Below are 12480 nucleotides of genomic sequence, written 5' to 3' on the forward strand. Positions count from 1 at the left end.
AATCAGTAGTATTACTGAAGATGTAAGCAATTTGGAATGTGTGCCTTTAAAGTAATTAGTTTATATATATTCGGTCCGACGTTCGAATCCCGCGAACGCAATTGGCTGCATGGGCGTTTTCGTGGTTTTCCCCATGTGTAACATGTTTACGAGTTAGTTTACGTTAGAAAATCCTCCACGAAGGCCTCCCTCCCCTTAGGCAGATAGCCCTAGTGTGCTTTGTTATAATTAAATAAACCCAAACTTTATATATATATATATATATATATATATATATATACATATCCAAACTCTTTACGTATGTATATGTGTGTGTGTATATAGTTTGGATATGTGCAGCCCAAGATATTTCAACTGTTATCATCCCAGCGACAAAACGAATCGCCAATTTTGTTAAAACAAGGCTGATAAAATGTAAAATTATCAATCTCTTTGACTTGTGAAGATAAGATTTTAAGATTATAAGCGAATATTATAACATATTTTATATAAAGGAGTTTTATTTCAATTATATTTCACAATACATCATAGTGATAAACACTTTTAACAACTTAATAATTTTTATACATTTATTCTTATGTCAAAATTGTAAACTGTAATAATTGATTGTGCTAACATTTTATAGTGATTATTTTTTAAAATTTAAATATAATTCTGCATAAGATTTTTTTTTATTTACTGTGAATTTAATTTATTAGCCCATGAGTGTGATTCTTCTGAAAATTTTATTTCGGATTTATAAGGGAAAGTAGTCGAGAAAGGCTATTAGTTTCGAAACGGCATTTTGCTCAGTTTCGTTATAAACGTCAGTTTCGCTTTGCAAATTGTTGCCACCAAATATTATCGCCATGTATTATATTTAAAGAAATTTAATAATAAATAATCTGTATGAATATATGTATGTTTCTCGCATTGTGAGAAAACGACGGTATTTAGAGCCATCAAATTTTCAACAACGTAATCCTCCACCCGAACAGCGGAATTTCGAATTTGTTTTAATTCATTTCATATTTTCTAAAACTTTAATGAATTGTTGATTAAGAAATTCAACGAGTTCAAAGCGAGAAATTGCAACACTGTGCGAAAAATAACATTTTTAACTCCAGCGCGGAAATTCTAAAGATATGCTGTTTTCAAATATTTTGTGATACTGCTGTTGAAATGAATGTGTTGTTTACGTGCGAAGAACGTGATATTCAATAAATAGAGGTAACACACAAAGCGTTAAAAAAACGTCCCTTTGAGCGTAACATAAAATCTGAGTGCTTCCAGATTTTATTTATTTATTTATTTTCATTAACTGAGATAAGTTTATGCTCCGAATTTTATGAATTATTAAAATAAATAATCATCATATGATGTTAATAATTAACAATCATATGATCAAATAAATGATCGTCTTGTAATGTTATAATAATTTTATAAACCACTGCCTGAAAATGCACATAAAATTTAAAAATATATATATATCAGATCTTGTTTAATTTTGCTTTATTTGTTTCAAAGCTTCATGTACTATCAATCTTATTTAATTTTATGTTATTCGTACGCAAAATTAAGTTCATAAATTTTGTGCTTAGAGTTTTTACCGTTTTACCAAAGTAAAGATGTTTTTACAAGAATTACGCGTGAAAAAAATGCGCGAAATGCAGTAGAAAGTGCTTTAATGAGGTATATTAAATCCTATTTGGAAAAAACTGTGGCTTTCATAATCTCATCACTATAGAACGTATCACATTTAATAATTAAAAAGAGTTATGTGATAGAAACGCCATAAGTTTCAGTGTTAAAGTAAACCAGATCGTCCCTACTCTTTCTTGCCGACATGTCGGTGACGCGTGCCCCGCCCACTGGGTTAGTCTATCTCTTATAAGGTCCATGGCGCAGCGCCGATGACGTAATAATTCGGAACTGAAACTACCAACTTAAACCAAAACATTTCTCTTCGTGTACTTCCATATTGCATAACTACGTACTTCAGCTTCACTCTCTACCCTGCTAGGATGTAATTTCGCTGTCTTGCTTGCTGTCGCAATAATATCAAATATATAAATGTTCTGTGAATAGACACAACTAGAGTGCCAAGTGATTGTGGCCACAAATATCAGCTGGAAATAAAAATGGAATTAAAATTGCCACGATTGCCAAGTTTTATAAATATTACCAAGTCAACATATTAGCATACAACACAGTCAGATTTCTTCCTTTTCAATACGGATCTACGATCTATCATGTATAGCTATTACGCATCAACACTGCTCCGTCTTTTCCTTGCTTTTATTTCAATTAGTCGACAGGATGCTTTCTGGCAACCTGAGACCTCAATGAAAAATTTATTCAGCTCTTCAAATCATCGTATTGTGATAAATTCAAAGGCAATGTGAAAGAAGTGAATCATCATATTTGTTTTTTCAGTGTTTAGAAATAATTTATCATCCTTCTGCTGTGGTAGTTTGCAAGTGCTCTAAAAAATATTCACGGATAGTGTTTACAGAATAAAATTAATCTCCCGATAAATCGAGAAGTTCGAATGCCTAGTGTAAATGTCATGAATCTGTTAAATAAAATTTTCAAGGAACATTGAATTTGCTTCAGCCATCCCTACAATATTTAGGAAAATGAAAGTGCTTTAAATCATCAGTAAATTACCGCTTGGGAGATTCAGTATTACAGTTAGTTCAAGGTCATCGATCTGTGATTAATGTGGTTCAAGTATGTGCGACAGAAAATTATTTGCGCTTTTGGTTTTTATAATAGTACTTCGTCAATCGACAGCTCAAAAATTGTTATATTCGTGTACATTTAACTCTGGAACGAGACAAAATTATTTAACCTTTTGAAGACGGGATGGCCATTATAGTGGCCATAGAGTCCTCTCTTTGAAAAGACGGGGTTGTCCACTTTAGTGGCCATGTCTTTTTCCCCCATTTTCCAGGCTGAAAAGTGGGGTGAAATGTCAAATTTGACGTCCCCAGGGTTTTAACCACTTATCTCTTTCAAAGGTCTTCCTTTTGCGACACATATGCACCCCTCTCTGAATCCATTAAACTACACACAAGAATCTTTGTTGCAAATAGGAGGTGATTTCTTAAAGGGGGGAAAGCATTCGGTTCAAGATTCCCCGTCCTTTACTAGCTTTTACTGCTACCAAAGCCCCGGTCTCAAAAGGTTAATATGCTGCGGATTCTATACTTTTCATTTAAATTTTGCTTAAAATTTCTGCAATTTGATTGTGCTCTTTTGCGAAAATGTGAAATTCTTGTTCATTAATTTTTCTAATTTTTCATAAGTATGTGTGAGCAAATTAAGTAACGAATTTTAAGCTATTTAAATTATTTATAGGGAAGGATATTAAAGTAAATAATTATATTTTTGAATTTATGTTGAAAATTTTGAATTATTAATAAAAAATTTTAAGTGAATGAAATAATTTTGAAAAATAAATATAAAATATGATAAACAAATAGTGTTTTAGAGTAGTATTATAGAAATCATAAGTAGTATGGAATTATGTTAACTAATTTTAAAATTTACGGATCATAAGATTTTCAGATAAGCTTTCATGGTTCCCACTTCCCCACTTTTTTTTATATAAGAGTTTTTGCTTTTAATATAACGGAGTGTGATTAATTTTTTTATATAAATGGAATGTTATAGTGCAGGTAAAGAAGGCCAGTTACCTTTAAAACAAGGAACGGTCTTAATAAATAATTGCCGCGAGCGTCCCGTAACCATTGGTGAAAATTCATGCACCAATTGGTTATTGTGGATTTGCCCATAAGATGGAAGTGCTGGTATTAAGAGAAAGCTGTGGGGTCTTCCAGTTTGTACAAAGTAAGTAAATTAGAAATTCCGATAATAATAGTATATTACTTCAAATAATGTTTCAAATCCAAATTTAGTTACATTATAATATTTTGAAAGTTTTTGCGATTTTGTAATGTTAATGGATGTGTTTTAAATTTTTACAATTGTAAAGTTTTAAAAGACCAGTTGCCTTTAAAACAAGAAAAAGGTCAGTGCCTTTAAAAGCCTTTCCTAAACAGGTATAATTATGAAATTTATTTTCTTATTTTATATTCGCAAAATTTTAGTCCATATTATTATTAGAATTTTATATGTCTTACATTTTAAACAATGAAATAAACTTTGATAAAATTGGGCAAATCCTCTACAATGCAAATCAACATGACAACTTCCTGATGGCTGAAGGACGCACAATTGCACACAGAGGCCACCGTTCCTTAACAAAGGTAACTGGCTTCCATTATTGTATAATTATCAAAGTTTGTATTTATAATTTATGGCCATAAAATTCTTCAAAATAGTTAATTGAACTTGAAAAAATATACAAACATTAAAATATAAGACATATAAAATTCTACACCGCACTACAATAATTACATGGACCAAAATTTTGTGAATATAAAATAAGAAAATAAATATCATAATTATACCTGTTTAGGGAAAGCTTTGAAAATTTTTCAATTGTAAAAATTTCAAATTAATTCAAATTTCATGAATCTGTTAAATAAAATTTTGGTCTTATATTGACAACAATTTTTTAGGAAGATTTTCAAGCTAAGGACTGCAAAATATTGAATATGATTAATATTCAAGCAAAGATTTTACAGGACAGTGAACTCTTCCAGGTATTGTTTGAAAAAATTAGGACATTCCTGCAGTGATTTTACAGAAAAATGAACTTGAAGACTTTTAAATTTCAATAGAATTTTCAATCTGAATTTATTGTTAAAAATGATATCTACAAGATTTTGTATTTAAAAAAATTATTTATATACAATTTTATGATATTTTTCCACTATTGAATTTTCCTTGCTTTTGCTACTGCTGTAATGTTTTCTTCTAAAAAGGCTTTTCTGTCGCCATATCTTTTTCTCTTTGAAGGGGGGATATGGAAGATAAAAAATATGTAAATGAAAATTATAATTTAAACTAACGGGGTAACCCTTTAATACTCCCTCTCTTTTTTCCAAATCGTAACAGCTTCTCTGAATTGCGTCATTTCTAGATCATTCCATTTTGCATGGCCTGCGCAGCGCCGATGACGTAATAATTGAAAACTGAAACTGTAAGGATCTTAAGTTTTACTAACGTTTATTTTATTTTAAATCTTTACTATCACTTCTTATTTTCTACTTCCGGCCAGAATTATAAGCGTTAACTTATTTATGCAAAATTTGTCTGGCGAACGCCAAGTACTTAAGTTGTGGATTTTTGCCAAGCGAGAGAGAGGAAGGAGTTAATCGAAGCAGGCCACTTACCTTAGAAGTTTTACTCAGTTGCTGGTTGCCTTCCAGGCCAGAGGTTTAATCCTCTTGATAATTTTAAACGTATTGTAGTGTTAACAGTTCTCTGTACTAGATACGGCTTCCTGTTAATATAAGGCCAATCTTCCACGTTTATTATTTCAAAGTTAAGTTAGAGTTTAGTTCTATTTTTATATTCTTACGTTTAGACCACAAGTAGTGGGTCTTTGTATTCCGAAGTACGGAAATTATTGTAAAGAGAGAAAAATAAAGGGTTTTGTATACCCTTCTTGTGTATCCTGTCTACTTCCCACAGTTATTGAACATAGCTTTAGTAAGCTCTCTGTTCCGAGTCAGGTCCTTGCATGTTCCCAAAGAAAGTAAGACGGAACATTGAACCTGATAGTGGCGCCCAACGAAGAAGAATAACCATGGCCGAGTTTCAAGAAGAACCTGTGCTGCCTGCAGAAGCGGCTCAGAATCCAGAAATGCCAGCTGCCGCCCTGGAAGGATTTGGTTACATCGTCCAGACCATGCGCGCTTCGATGAAACCAGAAGCAACATTTAATGGAAACTCACCGGTAACCAGTTTTTTGGAAAAATTGGATGACCACTTCATGCACGAATTTCAAAAAGTTACCTTAGCTACCAGCGCTTTGAGGGGCCAAGCGCTTAATTGGTTCAAATGTATAGGCAGAAGTCTCTTGGGTCAAGCAGGAAGTCCCACCTATATTGCGAAAGGTGGTTCTAATTCTAAATGAAGTGAAATACTTCAACAATCTACAAAAATAATCATTTTATTTACAAAGCAACTTGGATTGCATCAAAGGTTCACTGCTAACTAACTACGTCGCAAACTAAAAACTAACATTCTTTTTCAGAAGCGAAGCGCCCTCTAACGGCGATATATAAATCATTTGGGGGATTTTTCCACACTCCCCACCTGATAATTTTTGCAAAAATTATCAGCATACAAATAATATTTCAGCATACAAATACAAATATTTCAGCATACAAACAATAAAATATAAGAAAGCAACTTACATATCAAATACATTCAACTGATGTAAATATAAACTGCAAAAGGAAATTCTATAAAATAAACAAATATAGTTAACTGCATCAACTCAAATGTTACTCAAAACGTAAATATTAATTCAAATTACAAACAGTAAAAGAAGATACTGATTTTTCCATTTTTTCCAAAACTGTTTTATAAGTGTTGTCTGATATTCTTTTCGTTTTATTAGACTCTTTCTTGTTGTAGAGTTATTCAGGATCTCAGCAAAGTTGTATGGATATTCATCCTTATGTACGATCAATAGAAAATCAGCCGGTGCAAGCAGTTCAGGTTCATGTAAATCGTTGTAAACGTAGGTCAAAGGACGTCTATTCACAATATTTTCGACCTCTGTCAACACAGTCATAAATTCTTCAAAATTCAGTTGAGCTCTGCCTAATATCTTTTTCAACGGTTCCTTTATGGTTTTCATAAGGCGTTCATAAAAAGCTCCGCACCGTGGAGCAAGCTCGACGATAAATTTCCAAGTCAAGCCTTCATTTGTTAGAAAATTTTGAAAGTCTGTACCTTTAATTATGCTGTAAAAATACTGTAAATCTTTGGCAGCATATTTGAAAGTTTTCGTATTATCTGAATAAAAGGTGCGATAGTTTCCTCTTCTCGAAATGAAACGTCTGAGAGCCAAAATGAATTTGTTTGCAGACATATTGGAAATGAATGCTAGATGTAACGCTCGTGTAACAGCGCACGTAAACAATACGATGTATGATTTCTGAATGTCGTTTCCAGATCTGATGTAAACTGGACCTGTGAAATCCACGCCTGTAACATAGAAAGGTGGAGTTTCAACAATTCGATCTTTAGGTAACTGAGCTGTCATTTGTTTCGCTGGTTTTACTGCGTATTTCCGACAAATTAAACAGTTCCCTAGGACTTTCTTTACCAACTGACGGCCTTTAGGAATCCAAAATTTCTGTCTTAGTTTGGCTAAAGTTGCTGCAACTCCCGCATGCAGAACGTTATTATGTTCCCTTTTTACAATTAATTCAGTAAATTTGGAATCTTTAGGAAGAAGAACTGGATGCTTCTCGTCAACTGTATATTCGGTTTCTTCTAATCTTCCCTTAATTCGAAGAATTTTATTTTCATCAAGAAACGGTGCCAAGCTGAATATATCAGAGCTTGGAGAAATTGACTTGTTAGATTGAAGAGCCTTAATTTCAGGTGTGAAGAAATCCATCTGGGATTTACGAACACAAAAAGTTTCAGTGTCCTGAATTTCAAAAGCACTTAATGTTCCACTATTAGCAGGCAGTTTTCTTGCCTTAGCAACGAAACGTCTAACCCATGCCATAATTCTGAGATATTTCAGCACATTACTGAATTTTGTTATATCCAATAGTTGATCATCTCTTTTTACAACAACGTCATAAACAGATATCTTACTACGGAGTTCTAGTTTTTTATTGTTTCCCACGTCAAACTTCGGTTGAACTGGCCAGTCTATACGTTTGTTTTCAACCATTCTGGTCCAAACCACCAAAGTGAACAATTTCTTAGATTAGCAACAGTAGTTCCTCGTGATATGAGGTCGGAGGGGTTATCTTTCCCACGGCAATAATGCCAATTATTGCTTTCAGTTAGTTTCTGAATTTCATAAACTCTGTTTTTGATGAAAGATTTAAATCTTTCGGGAGATCCCTGAATCCAAAAATACGTTATTTGAGAATCAGTCCAGTGGAAGGGGATTACTTCGTATTGTTACGAATTTGGTATTTAAAAAGCTAATATTAGTTCAATTATAAATTAATTGGTTTTATTTCTCGCGCAGTGCAGCGCGTGACGAATATTAAAAGAAAGCTAAGCCGGAAAAATTAAAAATACAAGAGCGCGTGCGTTAAATAAATAAATATCTCTTTTTGATTTCGAGAAAATGCTGGAAAATTCTAGCGCGTGATTTTAAAATCTTATAAAAGGAGGAAAACATCTGAGTTTGGAGTAGTTGCTTAGTTTGTTGTTGTTTAGAAAACTAGTGTTGTTGATTGTAGCGAATTCGCGGATTAGCGTTCTTTAGCTGTTTTGAATTACGTTCTATTGGACATTTGAGTAGTTAAAAGATAACTACTGTTAGATATTGTAATACTGCATGATAATTTGAGAAAATTTAAGCATTTTTGTTGTGATAATAATAAATTTTTGTTCATTTTTCATCGGACTTGTGCATTCATTTCATAACGAACCCGTACGCACGCAAAAATTTTTGGTGTCAGAAGTGGGATTTGAATGCCAATAACAAGAGCGATGGAAGAACAACTCAGGCAAATGATGACTGCATTTGCTGCTTTCCAAGAAAAGATGGAAGGGGCCGTCAACTCCGTTAAGGAAGAAATGAAATTGGGCCAGGAATCCGTTAAGGAAGAAATGAAATTGGGCCAAGACTCCGTTAAAGGAGAGATGAGATCCGTTAAAAAGGAAATGGAAGCCGTTCACGAAAAGTTGGAAGCTGGTCAAGTAACTTTTAAAGAAGACATGAAAGCTGTACAAGAAAAGATTGAAGCAGGTCAAGACGAAATGAAAAGAGAAATAACCTGCGTAATAGAAACTAAATTTGAGGCTATGGAAGACAGAATAGGAGCTGTCGAAAATAAAGTCGGGCAAATTGAAGAAAAGGTTTCTTCTGTCAAAGATGAAATAGAAGATAGAGTGTCGGCTGTGGAGCAACGAGTCGAAGGAAGAGTTTCGGCCTTCCAACAACAAATTTAAGAAAGAGTTTCTGCCGTAGAACAACAAATTGATGATAGGGTTTCTGCTGCCGTCGCCAAAGAAGTTGACAGCCTAAAGAAGTGCATAGCGACGGTAGGAAACAATTCTGAAGGTTTCAAATTTTTATCGATGCCTGCTCGTTCCGTTCCGAAACTATCTAGATATGATGGGAAGACCTCCTGGCAGGTGTATAGGACACAATTTTCTATCGTTGCGGATGCGAATGGATGGGATTCCCAAGCTAAGGCCTGTCATCTCGCCGCTTCTCTGAGAGCAGACGCAGCGGCGGATATCCTGCAGACGCTTCCCGAAAATCAAAGGCTAGATTTCGAAGCTCTATCCGGCGCTTTGGAGCTGCGCTTCGGCGAGAAATGTTTAAAAGACTACAGCAGGCTCCAATTAAAATCTCGTCAACAGAAGCTCACCGAAACGCTTCAGGAGCTCGCCACGGATGTTGAAAGGCTGTCACATCACGCCTTTTCGGAGTGCCCGACAGAAACAAGGGAAATCCTGTCCCTGCAATATTTCATCGATGGCATCCGGGACCCTGAAATACAGAAAGCACTGCGAATGGCGGATGTTAAAGATCTGAAAAGCGCTTTAGTGTATGCCATGAAATTTGAGGCAGCCCAGCAAGCCACCCGTCGAGACCGCCATCCAGTCAGAGCTGCTCAAGTCCAGGAGCCAGGGGATCAAGTCACTGCTCGTCTAGACGATTTAACTCGACAACTGAACGTCTTGAGACAGAATATTGGTGACAAGAAACCGACCGTAAAGTGCTGGAACTGCGGTGCTGAAGGACACATACGACGAAACTGCAGAACACCCCAGGGCACGGATGCTAAGACCGCTCCTAACAAACAGCAGGGAAACTAATTAGTGGCCATCTCGCGGGGCGGAGGTTGCCAGATCATGAAAAGCCCCAGTTTAAAGCGCTTCAGATTTCTGCAGTGAGAGGCGGCAGTAATGGACTTTTCATAATAGGACATATTAATGGAGTTCTCTGCAATTTGACGATATATACAGGAGCCAACGTTACCATCATCCGAAAAGATTTGGCTCAACAACTGGGAAGCAAACTTATCTGGACGCCGCCCTGCGTTACCCTACAGACTGTGTCCGGTGAGAAGATCAACATCGATGGAAAAGTAAATGCTAACATCACGTTTGGAAGTGCCGCTTACCATCACACGGCATATGTAGCAGAGATCACTGATTCTTGCGTACTCGGATTGGACATTCTAAGGAAATACAATTTTTCCTTGGACTTTAAAAATAACGAATTGCATTCTACATCTGAGGACATAGCGTTATTTGGAGTCAATGATGAAGTTAAATCTGTCCATAAAATCATAGCACAAGACAATATCACAATACCGGCAAGAACAGAAATTTTACTTCCTGGATCCATAGCCGAAAACAGAAATTTCCGCTACGGCATCATAGAATATCCCAATAACTGTAATAGCCCAAAAGGAGTACTAGTAGCCTCAACACTCGTCGACCTATCCAGAACGGTTATCCCGGTGAGAGTCGCCAATGTAACTGAGAAGGCGAGAGTTATTAAGAAAGGTGAAGTGGTTGCAACATGTACTCCAGTAACCACCGTTGAAAGAAAGAGTAACATCCAAGAATCCGTGTCTTCAGAAAGCATTACATCAGAGTTACTTCAGAATGCGCAATTAAACGATGAAGAGAAGAATGCTGCCGATCGCGTCGTTAAAGATCTTCAAGTTGTTTTCTCCCGCTCGTATTCTGACGTGGGTCGAACTAGTTTGATACAACATAGAATAGATACCGGTGATCATCCCCCGATCAAGCAACATCCAAGACGTCTACCGTTTGCTAAACAGGAAGAGGTGCGAACACTGTTAAAAGATATGGAAGAAGGCGATGTCATCGAGCCTTCAGTAAGTCCATGGGCATCTCCCATCGTCCTAGTCAGAAAGAAAGACGGCTCAAAAAGATTTGCGTTGACTATCGCCAGTTGAATGAGGTTATGAAGAAAAACAATTACCCTCCTCTTAGAACTGAAGACATTCTGGACACTCTTTCTGGAAGCAAGTGGTTCTCAACACTTGATTTAAAGAGTGGGTATTGGCAGGTAGAAATACATCCTGATGACCGAGAAAAGACGGCATTTACTACGGGACAAGGTAGTTCAAGGTGATGCCGTTTGGACTCTGCAATGCGCCGGCTACATTCGAACCCCTAATATAGACCGTTTTGAAAGGTCTTTCCTACGAGGCCTGTCTGATATACCCAGATGATATCATCATCATCGGAAAGACTTTTGAAGAACAGCTAGAAAATCTTAGAAAGGTGCTTCAGAAACTGAAAGAAGCTAATTTAAAATTGAGTCCCGCTAAATGCAAATTATTCAGACAGTAAGTGACTTACCTCTAACATGCCATCTCTGCAGAAGGTATGTGCACGGATCCTGAAAAAGTGTCAGCCGTTAAATCCTGGAAACGTCCCGAACATGTTCATCAGCTGAGAATCTTCCTAGGGCTTTGCACCTACTATTGAAGATTCATGAAGGACTTTTCTTCCATCGCAAGACCCCTTCATAAGCTGAGTAAGAGCAAGCAAACGTTTTTTTGAACAAAAGAAAGTGGAGATGCATTTAACATCTTAAAGAAAGTTTTAACATCTGCTCCAATCCTTAGCTCGACAGACCATTTATTCTACACACGGACGAGAGCAATGAAAGTGTCGGTGCTGTTGGCTTACTGGAGCAAGTGCCTGTCTAAACCAGAGAGTAATTACTGTGTCACCAGTAAAGAGTTGATCGCCATAGTCAAAGCCGTAAAACATTTCCATCATTATCTATACGGCAGAAAATTTGTACTCCGCACGGATCATACCTCACTGGCCTCGCTTTTAAATTTTAAGAATCCTGAGGGTCAAATAGCCAGGTGAATACAGAGACTCCAGGAGTATGACATCACTATCTGTCATCGGAAGGAATCATCACACGGAAACGTCGACGCCCTGTCTAGAAGACCTTGCCCAGAGAGATGCCGGTATTTTTCCAGGGTCGAAGCGAAAATTAAGCTGCTGAGTCCGGTCGCAAGACGAACTACAACATCAACACCCAAGTAGCACAGCAATATCGTAACGACGTTGCAAACTCGTGCAGAAACGTTACAATATGTCGTCTTTAAGACTCCCAGATGTCTGCGAAACTCCACTGTTTTGCAGCCGTTGCAAAGACGTCTTTCTTACGTCTTTGCAGATGAGGTTTTTGTCGCATAAACGTCGTTATTGCGTCTTTACCAGGTGATATTTTGGTTGTGAAAGCATCGTATCACTACGTCTTAAAGACGCTTAAATATTCGCTAAATTCCACCTTTTTGCAACAGTTGTGAAAATGTCGTTATTATGTCATTGTGTTACATATTGATTTATGCAGAAAAATAAGCT

Source organism: Stegodyphus dumicola, chromosome 5 (assembly GCF_044657685.1).
Source record: "Stegodyphus dumicola isolate Sdum_Otavi_A_Nest chromosome 5, ASM4465768v1".
Taxonomy (NCBI): domain Eukaryota; kingdom Metazoa; phylum Arthropoda; class Arachnida; order Araneae; family Eresidae; genus Stegodyphus; species Stegodyphus dumicola.